The 15,683-nt window shown below is 35.7% G+C and overlaps 1 long non-coding RNA gene across 1 annotated transcript; it reads right to left on the bottom strand.

Moving 5' to 3' along the window:
- Positions 1-13,848: 13,848 nt before the first annotated feature.
- On the bottom strand, positions 13,849-15,663 carry LOC139686418 (uncharacterized). The gene is made up of 3 exons (XR_011700373.1): positions 15,593-15,663; positions 14,778-14,979; positions 13,849-13,868 (listed from the first exon to the last, which is right to left on the bottom strand). It is a non-coding gene; the product is annotated as an uncharacterized lncRNA (long non-coding RNA).
- Between the last annotated feature and the right edge of the window lie 20 nt (positions 15,664-15,683).

Raw genomic sequence — 15,683 nt, 5'->3', positions numbered from 1 at the left:
TTTTTTGGAATGCGCATTTCCTATTTTTTCCATTTAGAATGCAGCTATTAATTTTCTCTACATAGATGTCGATTGAAGTTGGGGTGAGGCAGTATCCCTGTCTCCCTACTTTGCCCATCACTATCCCCTCTGGGATGACAACATTTATGTCCAGTGCACCCCAAGCAGTCATCTTCATGCCATTAAATAACTTTAATCCTTACCTTTTATTTTGACAGACTGCCAAATTCCTAGTTCATTTTTTTCAAATTAGTTATTTTAAAAGTTGATCGAGGAAAGGAGATAATTTTTCTTCCACTGGTATCCCACTTTATACAAGAATTTACTGTTGTCCTAAGCACTTAAATTACCTTGACGTGAAAACGTCAAATATTCATAATTGTCTTCACATTGTCCTTCTTCAGTTACTTTATGCTGTCCCAAAATTGGTCTTCAGCCCTGAATTTAGCAGTTTGTAAATGGAAGAAGAAATAGGAATAGATGTGCCATGGACTTCATCCAACTCAACTTTAATGTATTTGGAATGATGGAAGCAGGTGTGCTCGAGGTGGAGAAAGTTAGGTAGTTGGGATCCAGGTGGGGGAGGTCTTCCCGGTCTTTCCTCATGGTGTTCATCATCGGCTTGGAAAAAATAAATAATAATAATAATGAAGTGTGGTAACGGAGTGTCCTCATGTAGATCTCTCCTTTTTTATTTGGAGAATCAAATACAAAAGAATAGCATACAATAAAATAGCCTGATATGTTGAGGGGGTTCTTGGTCTCGCAAAATCCACCTTTAGTGTTCTCATATAATTAATTACACAACATGACGAAAAGAAATATCAAACAAGATGACACAGTAGCATTCAATTACAGAAGCAATGTACAACCCAAATTTAGTACAATTAGAGATAATAATTATTATAACAAATAAATATATTTTTTCATTACAATGCCTGCACATCTATCAGCCTGTTTCAGTGAATATGTTTATGCGCCCCACATAACTACGCTCCACAACAAAATGTTGCCCACTATTTTTTCATTATATTTACTCATCATTCCTGTCATTAACTCTTAATTTCTTGTGAAAGGCCCATAGCCCATCACAATTTCCATGTTTTAGCATTGTTTCAAAACCCTTCCGAGTTTAGCAAAATATTTTTACCTGCCATCTGCAATCTCCATTATGTACCTGGGAACTAATGTCTATAAGTAATTACACCCACATGAATTCGCTCAAAATCAAAGTGTTGACCTTTCTAATTTCATTATCATTTTTCATCATTCTTGTCATTAACTCCGATTTTTTCTTGAAACCTTGTATCCTTACTAAGACAATATTTTTTCAAAACTTCGTCGAGATACGTAAACTTCTTTTTGCAATTTCCAATATGTTGCTACTCTGGTCGAGATTAATTTTATCGGGATTCTGATTTCTGAGCAGGATTTATCTGTGCCTGGGAACTAATTTCTAATATAATAATCCGGGAAAAATTAAATTTCGGAAATGCTTTCATTAATAATTAGAGGCGAAGTATTTCACTTGAAATTCAAACATTCGGTTTGGAGACAAATGTCAAAAATATAATTCTTTGTAGAGTATTCCAAACTATTTTTCCTCGGGAACAAATTGAAAGGTTTGTAGGCCCTGCAATCAAAAATGGAATAATACGAGCATTTAATTTGCTTCCCAAAATTTTCCGCTGCAAGTGTTATCGCTGCATCTTTGAAATGGTATCCGTTACTTGCAGTACACACCGTATAGGTTTTTACGCCCATATTCAGGTTTCTTTGGAAACACTGGTATAATTTCAGAGCCATTGCACTCGACTTTTGTCCCATCGTTTCACCTCGTTTGTAAACCTTTCCCCTCCGCCCTTTCTCTACGTCCCCTTTACTCCGCATCATTTTACGTTACGACCTCATAATCCCTTACCCACACCCTCCTACCTCGACATTTATCTACCATGTCAGCTACAAAATGACGTCACGTCTTCACCGCCCACTTTTTCCTTGTGCTTTCTTTCCAATATTACATTTTGTTTGTTACTGAGTTGACATATTTATTGACTCGCCCGTTTAACATGACTTTATACTGTGGAATTACTCTTACATTGAAACATGTTCGTGGTTTTATTTCTTTCACAAGGTTCACGAGGCCTCAACTTCACCCAGCAACCCTTTTCTTACCTCTACCTGACCGTTTTGACATCCATACTTCCTTTTACTTCTTTTTCTCTTCCACACATAATGTACCTATCTTTTTATATTTCAAAATGGAACGGAAGACTTTCTATGCAACAATTCAGTGTGTAAAATCAGTTGCTATGGATATCTCGATGTTTGGCAGAGTAGTCAGTTGAGCCATCGAAGCGTTCTTGTTAGCTCTGAAATGTTTGGGGCTTGAAATTAGAGATATGTTGTTATTAAATACCAATACAAAGTCGCAGGCATTCACAGTTTTTACTGGGGATGCGGGCATAATCATAAAAAAGGGCCGTGGAGCAATGTTTTTTCCACTTGCGAGCGATGTTGATATGCTCGCATTTCTTTGGATGGATGTTGAGTTTCCAGGTGTCCATCCACTCCTCCATCAACTCCAGCTGTTCTTGGACGTTGTCCGCTTCAGTGTCGGGGCAGAAATATTGGGATGCTATGACTGCAGCGTCGGCGTGGAGATAGGATTGGGGTTTAGGATGGGATGAAAAAATCTTTTATATTTATGTTAAAAAGGATTGGGGATAGAACGTTATTGGTTCGAAAAGTCGGAGGATTTGGTGGGTAGTGGAAGTTTTTCTCCTGAAGCCTGTTTGTTCCGGCCGCAGGATATTTTGGGCGGTGGGTTCCTTTTCGAACCGATAAGGCATGATAAGTATTAGGACTTTCCTATACAGGAGAGGAGGCTGATTGGTCTGGGATTTCCGTGGTCTTTGGGATCTTTACCGGGTTTGGATAATACTATAATTTTTGCTGTTTCCAGGCGGCGGAGAAGTAGCAGAGGGAAAGGCATGAGTTTAGGATAGACAGGAGGTGATCGATGAAGGGTTTGGGGAGGTTTTTGAGGTGTTTGTAGGACATGCGGTCAGGGCCGGGAACGGATTTGGCTTTGCAGTTGTTTATGATGGCCTTTTGGTCGGACAAGTTTGCCAGTGGGATAGCGGGAGGGGGTCTTAGTGCAATAGATTGGAAGTTTTGTGTTGCGGGGGAGTCAAGGTGGGATGGGTTTGGGTTAGGGAACACCGATTCCAGGATATCAGCAAAAATTTAACACTTTTCTTGGTCAGATTAGGTTATTTGACCGTTAATGAGAAGAGGAGCTTGTGACGTGGTCCTTTTACGGAGCAGTCGGGCGAGCGGCCAAACCGAGTTGTCCTCGTGGGACAGGGAGCTTTTTGTCCCTGAGGGATTGCTTTTCACCGGAAGAATTAGGAATTGTCAAATAGCTCAATTTGATAAAAAAAACCATCAAATCCGCGGTTTCAGTAAAAATACATGCTAGGGTAATGAAACATTAAGCTCCTATCATCGCCGTATTTCGTAACGACTGTATTTTCTATAGGGTGTGTTGTAGGATTCCTATTTACGTGCTATACCTCTTTAGGAAAGCCTAAGCCAAAGGATGTAATAAGCTACATTTACAAATATTTGGTCACTTCTCTTTTTCTCCAGTTTGCCGAATAATTTATTTTAAAAAATCAATCTTTTACTTCGGATTTAACTCATCTAAGTAAGAATTAAACTTCCTTAATCTGATAAATAAACGAAAGTACTAACTTTGTAGTTCCACACGAAAACGATTTATTCACACGACCCGGGTTTTGAAGTAAAACTTCATCATCAGGTGAGCTCTCTACATTTGCAGCCCTTCTTATATATACAGCCAGGGCGGGGGTGGGGTGGAGATAATCAGGAAGGTTTGGGAGGGGTAAAGTCAGGATTCGTTTGCGTGCCGGAGGGGAGGGCAGTTTGGCGTCCCCTCCGCGATGATGTTGGAATGTGGAGCGGGAGGGAGAAGTCTACATTGTAGAGCTCTCGTGAGTCAGGGGATTAGAGAGGGTTAGATTAAGGGGAGGGGGCGGTGTCATCGGCCACCGTGAGGATTGGGACTTTAAGGAGAGGAGAGTGGGAGGCATAAAGAAATTCGTTAACAATATTTTCATTTAAACAGACACTATTTAAAATTTCTAAATGTTCTAAGGCGTCTAATTTATAGCCTATGCTTTCAACATGTAAAATTTCGAAATCAAAATCACTTTTATGTTTATTATCAATCAAATGCTTTGCGAATTGAGAGTTCATCTTTTTATTTTTTGCACATGCTTGATGCTCCTTCACTCGTTCTTGGAATTTCCTCCCTGTCTGTCCTATGTATATTGCCCCGCAATCGCACTTTAGCTTATATACTCCACTCTTTTCCTTATATGGGATTCTGTCCTTTGTGTGGGAGAGCAGGCCCCTGAGGCTTGATTTGTTATAATGGGCTATCTTAATTCTACATTTTGGAAGTTTCTGACATACTTTTTGTGAAAAATCGTCTAAATAAAGGATTCTGCGCCACTTGGCTGCGGGGTCCTGTGGCGGTTCAGTACTGTAAATATCCATCAATGCCATTTTATTCGGTTTTTTGCGGTATAGTTTCTCTACTAGCTCCTCATCGTAGCCGTTGTTTCTTGCAATCAATTTAATCGTGGTAAGTTCTTTTTTGACGTTGTTTTGCGACATTGGGACGTTCACCAACCGGTGTATCATTGAATGGAAGGCGGAGAGTTTTTGCGAGAAGCAATGTCTTGACTTGAAATGGATAACTTGATCTGTGTATGAGTTTTTCCGAAAGATAGAGAAATCAAGCCGGTTGCTTAATTTTGAAATTTTTAAATAAAGAAAATTCAGTGTATTATTTTCTTCTACTTCAAAGGTGAATTTTAGTTTTTCGTTCAAAGAATTTAAATGTGTAAGAAATAGCTGAATTTGCCTTTTGGAGCCTCTCCACACACAATACACATCGTCCACATATCGATACCAACACAACACATTATTTGTTAGTTCGTTACACGAGGAGAACAAGTTCTTTTCGAAATGGTTCAGGTAAAAGTCGGCCAGAATCGGTGATAGAGGGCAACCCATAGCTAGGCCATTGGGCTGTTTGAAATATTTTCCGTTAAATTTAAAATAATTTTGCGAAGAACATGTCTGTAGCAGTTGGATTAGTTCACAGATAACTGGGTAAGGCACAGAATTCTGGATAAGTTTGGTTTCTGCAATGTCTATAGCTTCTTTAAGCGGCCCTCTGGTGAAGAGGTTGGATACATCAAATGCAACTAGGAAGCACTTGTTGGGGATAGTAACTTTGGAAACACAGTTGATAGTGTCCTAGTCCTAGTTGGATGAGGAAAGGTGGAGGCTACCTCAAGCTCTCCTTCATTGTTTCTGAATCTACAAGTATGGGCATCAGAGGCCTTCCTTGCTTCATTATGAAGCTAAAAAGGCCTCTAATGATTTTCTAGGAAGAGTTATGGCCCTGAATTTAGTACCATTGTAGCTGCCAAAGCGACTATCAATTTTAATCTTGGCTTATATGACTAGTAATCAAATGTTCAACCCTGTGGACTGCCCTATTACTATTTATAGATTGTGCACAGAATTATTTGAAGACCGAAATTGAAGTAAGTATAGTTTTAATAATACTCACTCCTGGAAATTTGTTGTTATCCAGTACCAATTGGTAACTAAGTACTTCCCTGTTTATGAAATCTGTAACAACACAGACAGAGTCATCAAGGTCACCTTAGCCTTACTCATGAAAGGACAATTATGAATCTTTTTATCCTTTAATTCAGAAGATAAGTAATTTGTTCAGATTCCTTGGAAGATTTATGTCTTAATTGCTCATAAAAAAGCATGTGTTCATAAAAGATGAAGTATTTAAAGGGATATATATATATATATATATATGTTTAAATAAGTACAATAATTGGTCTAATTATAAATATTCAAGTAAATTTTCAAATTTTTTATTACGGAAGTTAAATTGAATAAATAATTTTGAAAAAATAAAATACAGACTATACCATTTTTTTTTCTTTTTGAATTTTGAGCTTATAGACTTCAATTAATTCACATCCTGAATATTCTGAAAATTTCAGCAGCTACCAAACTGTTGATGCTGACCGTAGAAGTGGCGCTGGTGGTGAGTACAGGAGGTTTGTATCTTGCAACTCTTGTCCTTTGTTTAACAACTCATTGCTTTTTTTAATGTCTTTACTCAATTGGACATCAAGAGAGACTTCCGATTCAACATCTTGTCTCATGCAGCATGATATAAAACTCCTTAGACAGTTGAAAAGTGATTTTCTTTGTCTTTTCCAAAATGTCGTACAATGGGAGTCTGTGTCTTGAGAGGAAGTCAGATCGGAAGCTATCTTCTGGGATGTATTCAGCCACTCATAATGAGATTTTTCCACTGCCCTCTCACTCCTGGATTTACCATTCCTTGTCAGGGAATATGATTTATTAGTTGCAGTATCTCCAATTACGGGTTCAACATTGAGTCCCATATAATTTGGAGTGGTCTTTCCTGAGTTCATCAGTTTCTTAGGCAGCATCTATATGGTGGAAATATTTTCAACAAAGAGAGGTGGATTTGTTTAGTTAAGTGCATTAAATATTCCACAAGATGTTTATTGATAATAAGAAAGCCCTGTTATAATACAAGTAATGTGTATGCAAGGAAAAGAAAAGATGCCATTGTACATGAATATTCTTAATTTTAATTTTTTTTGCTACTGATTCTGACCAAAACTAATAACATATATTTATATAAAAGGAAGATAAATAAAGGAATCTTCCCTCTTTTCCTTGAGAAGATTGGCTTGTACCACTGAAAATTTAAATACGGGTGGGTTTCATTTCCTTATCTTGTGTTTTACATTCCCTGGTATTAAGTATACGTACATTATTATTAATAAGGAAGATAAAGTAAACCTTAAGAAAATGAGTGCCTTTATCCTGTTGGACCAAAGGAGAACCACATAAATTATTATAAAAAAGTAATGGCTGCGTGAGAAATATGACTGTTTATGTCAGAGTGGTCAGAAAGCTGGGTTCAAAGACTATCAATTCCTTTTCAGATGCAAACAAGGTGCACCAGCAATAATTATGATTGGGATGAGATATTTATCCAAAAATACCCTGTTCTCCCAATCATAGCCCTAAGGACTTTTTCTTATTTCCAAAACAAAAAAAGATTGGTATTTTATCAAGAAATGATGCCATTCAAGAGTTTGAACAATGGTTTACAACACTATCTACTTAATCCTAATTTGGAGGCATTTGAAAAGTTACGAAATACAAAAAATTTTTATAATTCTGAATGACAACTATTTAGAGAAACTCTATTAATATTGTGAAACAATTAAATACCCTCTCTATTATATTTGGCGATAGTTAAAATTTTACGGCACCCCCTGGTAAAATGAAGCTGCAAAGTAAAAGTTCAAATGGAATCATCTAGCTGGACGATGAACGGTTATGTATACTTTCTAACCAACTTTGAAGGGAAGATAAAATAAGATTGTAAAATGATTATTAAGGATTACATATGGCTCTATTTTCAACAGAAGTTAGGAAAACATTAGAGCAGTTATGACAACAGAATGGATAAGGGAAATGTTAATTCATTATTAATATTAAAAGAGTTATACTTACACTGTCACTCAAACTTTTCGATCTCAAGCATGATACTTTCTCTTCCCTTTTTAATATTCCTATTAGAAAGGTTTGGAGAGAAAGTGATGACCCCATTCCAAATGGAGGATGTTCCATGGTTTTCTGTTTGCTTTCCATCTGATTCAGGATAATATTTAATAAATGTTAGAGATTCCACATGCAATTTGCAAAAGGTATTGTTTTACTCTGTTGCAAGTGCAAAACTTAACTACTAATTGGCACATTAAGTAATTTGATATAACAAACTAATGAAATGGGTGAATGATTCACAGCGACCCAACTAATCTACGGAAGTTCGATCTACTGTCAAAACCTGTAAGAGGCTTGCAACTTGCCCTAGCCTCCGTATCTCACCTTTCCCAGGATCATGATTGGTGACACACTGAACGTGGCCTCCTCTTAAGAACAGCCACACCTAAGGGAGTGGGGAGTGATGTATAACACAGGGATTCTCCCTTTAGTACTCAGCCTCCCCAGCCTTCAGCCCTGGTCGTTAAATGAGCCGGAATATAGAATGAAAATTTAATAAATAAAATTGATGGAATAAGTTCTCTAATATTTAAGTTCATTTAATGAAGAGGATAAAGGTAATATTTGATTCATGCTTTCATATTTTTCTGGTGGAAATTTCTTGAAATAAAATATCAAAAGGAATAAATTTTATTGTCTGAACTTGGTCAATTCAAAGATATTTATCAAATAATTGGTGGCACTCTAATAAATTTCAGTTATAGCAAATCTCCTCATGAAACTTAATAGTTTTGGAAGAAGCAAAATAACTCCTGTCTAAGTTGGAGTTATTAGTTGGGGAAGGGAATGTAATTGCTGGAAAGGAAGTTTGATAATTTTTCTGCCGTTCTAAATGTTGAAGCTGAGGATAGAAAATTAGGAAAATACTTTGAAATGCACCACAGAAAAAAATATTTAAAAAATAGGGTTGATTTTCTTAATTTTAAAAATCACCAAAAATTACATCAATAAGAAACAAATATTATAGTTACTTAATTAAAGTTATTACAAAGTAATTATTTTCCATAAAGAAAAATTAGGTAAATACAGCATTAAACACAGACTTGAAGATTTGAAAAAAGTTATTGATAGAAATTCAATACCCATTCTACCCTCTTTGGCAATTAATAAATGTGTGAGTTAATAATTAAAGATGGAAATCAATAGGATTGTGGTTCAGCAAACTGCAGGAGTAACGGGCTCAGAAGATATGCTAAAAACATCCTAGAAACAACAAAAAATGCTTTAAAAAAGCAGTCAAATTGAACTTTCAAATAAGAGATAAGACCCATTTCAAACTATGACAGCCTCCTTGAGAAAGCTTTCAATATTAGCATGAATAATGCAGAGATACATCGGAAGATGAAAAACGGGCTTGAAGTCTATTGGGAGTCGGCCTTTGCTAATGATATTAACGACGAGATTGAAATTTCATACTAAATAAGGAGTTAACTTAGAGTAAGGGTCAATCTTAGAGATCTCTCAAGGAGGCATTAATAATAATTTGAAAGGGCAATGAGGAAGACATTCATTGGTAATGATGCAAATAATAAATTTTGATGCTGATAATAAAAGCAAAAGTTTTGAACTCTAGAATTTGATTAATTCCTTCCTCTTTATATTCCTTAAATGTCAACTCATAATTTAATGACAACTGTTAGATTTCTACACCGATACAGGAGCGGTCTCTCTATGGGATGGCACTTGCATTTGTTCAAAATAGGATCCTGAATTCTCAGAATCGACATGGGAGTGTTGTTTAACCATGGAACTTGCTATATTGAATCCAAATATCAATTTGATGTTAGCATTCGGAGCTTGCAAAAATAAAAATTGAAACGATGCATTTCTACGTCTCTTATATGACAGAGAGTTTTCATTTATCTTAAAATTTACCAACTTGGATAGTACCTAGGTTATTTTCTTTAGCTCATTTCTTTTATTTCTAGCTATTGCTGGGACGATTTATCGTAATAACGTAAGATTTTATAATAGGTGCTTATCTTTGCCCTTTGAAAGAAATTACTGCTATCATTTATCAATTATGCCAAATTAACCTTTGAATGATTAATAGCAAAGCTGATCGATATAACTATAGCAGTGAACCTTATTTAAAATGAGTACATTTTGATAACTTACCTTACTTGTTCACTTTTATATTCGACTGAGACGAATATGAACTTTGAAGATATGGAACCTTGAAATATGTAAGCTGTTGGTAAATACCAATTATATAAACACTTCGAAAGCTCTTCCCAACGTTAGTATTAATATAGATGGCCTTTGAAGTATTAAAGTTGTAGGCAAACACCAAATACATAAACACCTTACTCACTCTTCCCGCCGTTAGTGTTCCACAAATTCTTATGAAAACCATGGAAACCAACAATGAGAGAAAATTTATTCATTTTGCGTCATTCTCCAACCTTTTACAATGGCCCTTTAGTCTTTCGCCCTAAGTTCTATGGTGAGTTTATTCGTCAATTCGGCGTTAAAAACTTCTAACTCGGCAGAAATAAGTATATTTCACCTAGACAGACTGAAATTCCCCTCTTCAGCGATTCATAATAAACAAGCACGCATGAAAACTGACGTTTTCACTTCATTGCATTTGAAAAATAACAAAATTAGACTAGGAATCTATGATTTAGCTATACCACGTCCATATCATAACCATTCTGTAAAAGGTCTTTTAGAAAGTTATATGGAACGGACGCAGTAGAAAGTCATTGCCAAATGGTTGGTATTCATTGCAGGTATTTGGACCGGAATTATTTCAGCTATATAGTTTCATTTTCTCTGCTTGAAATAGAGACCACGACGAGAGGAAAACTTATAAATTATTCTCTTGATAATCTTCAAAATATATTTTTTAATACCGCCTTTCCTGTCAAGAAGTGGAGCTGCACACCCGAACGACTGAAGAGACTGGAAAGTCCAACCTTTCCACAGTTTTGAAGCGGGCTCACCGACGATTGCTTACATCGTTAGCAACATTGCAGTTATGTAACGGTTTGCGAAGGACAGAGATGGGAACCCAGGCTACCATACATTGATTCATGGTACCTTTTAGACCATCGAAAGGGAGCAGGGCAGTGGGGATCATATGCTTGACTTCTTTGTCGTAAGCTAGTAACGAGTGGTCTACCAAGCAATGAAAACACAAGAATTTCGGATAAAAATGTATTTCATTTTAACAATAACATACTTTCAGCTCTATACGCATTTCCCAGCGGTTTTCAATATGTGTGATAACCTTTTCGTTATGTAACTGTCTTGCTCCTCAAAATAGCTATTAACTGCCGGCATCACTTCTTCAAGGTCGGAAAATCTTTGAACACCGAGCCATTTTTTTTTAATTTTGCGGAGAGACAATAATCAAAGGGGGCTAAACCTGGCGAATAGGGTGCATGAGGTAGCAATTGAAACTATATTTCATGAATTTTTGCCATTGCAATTACGGATTTGTGAACCGGAATATTGTCTTGATGAAAGACGACTTTCTTTTTACCCAGTGGCGGAGGGATCTGACGAACACTGCAGTGCCCCGCTCGTCTGACGTATTCCCGGCAAAATTTTTCGCCTGACACGAAGAACCTCCGTCTTTTTCGAACGCAATGGAGTAGTCCCAAGGGTAAAAGATTTGTCTACTGGCCAGATTAGCCCAGTTTTAAATTTAGTTGATAGTGTTGATAGCTGAAATGGTGCTATTTTCTAGGCCCCAGATCTCTCTAGGAAACAACATGATAAGCTGGGAAAGCACCTGATTCTCATACTTGTAGTTGTTTTTAAAACGCACTGCAGGACAATATAAATAGCTTGCCCTTAAACCAAATTGACCACTGTAATTTTTACTATTTATTTTAATATGCAACTCTTTCAGAGAATATAAATCATTGGCCGGGATTCAAAGCCGGATCCTTAGATGTGCTTCAGTCAATTAAGCCACCGATGGGTCCCATTGCACTACGAGAAGGTACGATTTTTATGCTCCGAAATTTTTGCACTGCAATGCACATTTTATGTTTAAGCAAGATATTCAATGGTTAAATGGTTCATAACACATTTTATTCCAAGTATAACAGATGAAAGACTGGTTTCTCGGATAGGAAATGAAGGTCTTCCTCCTTGGATATCGTACGTACTAAGGTGTCTGAATTAAATGAATTGCACAATATCAAATACAGAGGAGCTTTTTATTAGGAAATTATTAATGAAAAGAATGAATGAACTCAATGAATTTTCGTAAGAAGGACATGTACGTAACATTTTTATTAAAAAGAAGATTTTCTCTGTAGCAGAAGTTCCAGCACACCGATTAGAATGCCCCTTTAACAGCTTCATCTTTGGAGAGGGTCCAAGGAACATCAGATGATCATATATATATATATATATATATATATATATATATATATATATATATATATATATATATATATATATATATATAATTAATAATAATTAAGTGAACAATAAAAGAGCCAAGATAAAGAATATTGAGAATTCAATCGGCAGGAAGAGTAGATATCCAAATTTTCATATTTACTCTGAACAGCCAGTGTTAAATATTTAATTTTGAGTAACATTCTTTTACAGATAAGCTCAATCTAGATGGACATTAATGCGATAGTCATTTGAATTAGGAATCTCAAGAGATTTTACACCACGATCCTGCATCATATTGAAAGGAAACAGAAAAATAAAAAATATTCCATTGGCAAATACAAGCTTAACTTCTTCAGGTACGCTGGTGAAAGGGATAATAGAGATGACGGAGAAAGAATCACATTGCTTCAACTCTTTTTAAAATTGAGGGGAAGTCAAACATCCAATTCTTTTAAAATTAATTACGAAACAAAACTTTTCTTTTGGCCATATTCATGATAGATAAGATTAGTAAGGAGAAGGTTAAGAAATAATTCATTCTTATTGTTAAATGTTATTATCTGCGTAATAATACCCTGTCACCCACCGCAGCTGTGGCTCTCTGAATACCATGGAGAAAAAATAGAATAAACAATAGACAATTAAGGTAATAGTCATAAGTAGGATACGAGTTGCCCATCCCCCCTTTTTCCGGGGATGCACGGATTTCGGTAAAAATTGATACAGATGTCTTTGGATATATTTCGATTGATTTTCGTTGGGGAGGGGAGACTGAATGCCCTCCCATAAGTAGATGAAAAGGCCGTTTTAGACGGAGGAATATATTCAGAAAATGATCCAAACGATAAATTACTTACAAAAGCATTTTAGGGTAAAGATTACCTAATACGAACCAAATTCGAAAAAAAATTCTAATAACGAGGATTTATTTTAAAATACTGTTGGATACTTCTTGAATTGATCATTTTTATACATTTGCATAATTTAAGCGATCTTACGCATGAATGGTTTGGTTTGGAAGAAATTTGAAATGAAATTTGTCATCGGGTAGGAATGGTTTGTAAATGAACCAACGTTGAGAAGAAATGGAAAGAGCCATGAACAGTGAGGGCATATAAGGAAGATTAAGTCAAACTGGGTAGATTACACCACGCGGGAATAATGGTAGGGGATGTCAACATAAGAGAATAATGGGGAGAGGATGAAAGAGTAATGACACTGAAATAATGGAACTCAAAATAAAATAAAAGCCAAAAGAGCTAAGCGTTTGGTATAACAAAGTATATTGAAACTTTTTCGAAAAACGTACATTATTTTATAATGTACTTTTCTGAAAGCCCTAAATTATTTTAATTAATTCTCATAGTTAATATCAATCCTAATACATTGCACTGTTTGACCAGTGATTGATACTTGTTGTCCTTTTCCACTGAGGTCAATAGTGCGAAATAGCTCCCCAACGGACGTAATGAGGTAACAATTTATTGTTTCGTGTAATCCGTAGCTTGGAGTTAATCCACAGTGAAATTTCACGTAGGTTCCGTGTTATCAACAATATAAGCCGATGATTCATTATTGGTGCGTGTGTTCTAACATAATTGAATGGTAGTGGGCATATTTACAAACAAAATACATCGAATATTTTACACATGAAACGCGTATAAAATGAAATTTACAAGATAAAAAAGTGAATACAAAATCTTCTTAGTCTCCTCTTCACCCCATCCATGGAGTCCTCTGTGCGTATCGTCGGTGCGCCCCTCCTAAAATGACGTCATAACTACAGTTACTATCGAGTCATACTGCCAAATGATATCTTTTTGCACATGGAAGGTCACACACGAGTTTTCACATGAATCACTTTGAGGCCTAAAGGTTAGATATCTATATTTGAAATATATTTGGCACCAATTCATTCTTCATTTCATAGAATTTGACATATTTATGCATAACACATGATATTCTGTTGGAAATATTATTACGGAAATATTTCAAAATTATGATATTCTTCATCATAAACAATGAAAATAGAGAAAGCTCCCTGACAGTTGAAAACAAAGAAACGTGGAAAAAGTCAAATGGTGTATTTCCTTTATTCTGATAATTCCGATAAGCCTAGGCATAAAAAAACAACATAAATCAGAAAAATTCCCAGTGCTTCATTAGGATGTGAGAACATGAACGCACGCAATGTTTGTTGCCCTGCTTGCCCAGTGTCCATTATGGCGTTTGGAAATCATTTGACCAAACCAACATTTTTACATTTAGACGTAGAAGGAAGGAAGACATTTTCTTATTTTCTCTCTTTCTGAGAATCTGAATGTTTAATAAAATTAAATTGAAGAAGATCGAAATAATTAATATCTAAATTCCTCTTGATTTCAGAAAAATTCAGCCTCAATTAAAAAGTAAATGTCCAGTACTTTAAGATGGGGAAATATATTTCGTAAGAATACGTTAACGAGGTAACCATGCGTCTGAGCTCTAAAAAGTGGACTTAGCATAGTAAAATATATATTATACGATTATTTTTCAACCTAAACAAGACGTACCTGTATATGAATAAAATAATAGAAAAAGCTTTCCTTATATCAATATTAAATAAAAGATGCTAAAATATAATCAGGAAAATCCTGCATCTAGGGACGGCAAAATATTGTCTATATACTCACATACTGTAACGTGATTAAGCGAGTCCCTCGTTTCTTCTTTCCTCATTCGACGTATTGCTGGCTGACGACCATCGACCGCAATTGCATAATTACTACACCTATTCATGCTTCGCTGCTTTTGATAAGGTCCACTCTCAATTACACTGTGGTCTTGGTCCCTTATATCTTATACCGTAGACTTTGTTGCTCCATATATGGCAGACTGTAATTAAGGAAAAAGGAAAATACTAGAAATGTATTGAATATAAGCGGTTCCTTCGAACTAAACTCGCTCAAACGCAACAGCATTTTAATAACGATAGAACTTCGAACCCTAACAAAACGCGGCGGAAGAGAAACAATCGTTCCCTTAGAGCCAAACACACGAACGTAACAGATATGAACAAAAAATTATGGTGATACCATTAATCTAAATCATAAACTATTTAAATCCCTAATGGTCCATGCTGGTGACCTTGAGTGCCAAAATCAAATTATAAAAGATGGAAAATTTTTGAACTAAGACACATATTGTTGACACCAAAAAAAACTTTTGTAAACTAGGACTTATTCATATTTTTAAGATATAAAAATAAGCGAATCTAAACTATTCCACGGAATTATTATGTGATTCATGTGTTACTTCTTAACAAGACAAACGAAATGCCAATTCAACGAGTGTACTTTCAATATAAGAAGAGACATATGAACAGCATGTTAGCAAAGGCTTTCACAATGGAAACATACGTAGCAAATTGTAAAAATTGAACTAGTTAACTGCAAAATTTATCATGAAATTAACGTTAGAAAAAGTATAACAAGAAAAAAATACTTACATTTGAAAGCGAGATGAAAGTGATGACTCCTATTTTCTTCTTTCTTCATAAGACGTCCAAGTTGGTCCATATCATCTTCGTCTGTAAGAGA

This window comes from Hetaerina americana, unplaced genomic scaffold (genome assembly GCF_022747635.1).
Source record: "Hetaerina americana unplaced genomic scaffold, ioHetAmer1.1.p SCAF_14, whole genome shotgun sequence".
In the NCBI taxonomy this organism is placed as follows: Eukaryota; Metazoa; Arthropoda; class Insecta; order Odonata; family Calopterygidae; genus Hetaerina; species Hetaerina americana.
Note: the sequence above shows the minus strand (reverse complement) of the source record. Positions and strands in the feature narration are given on the sequence as shown.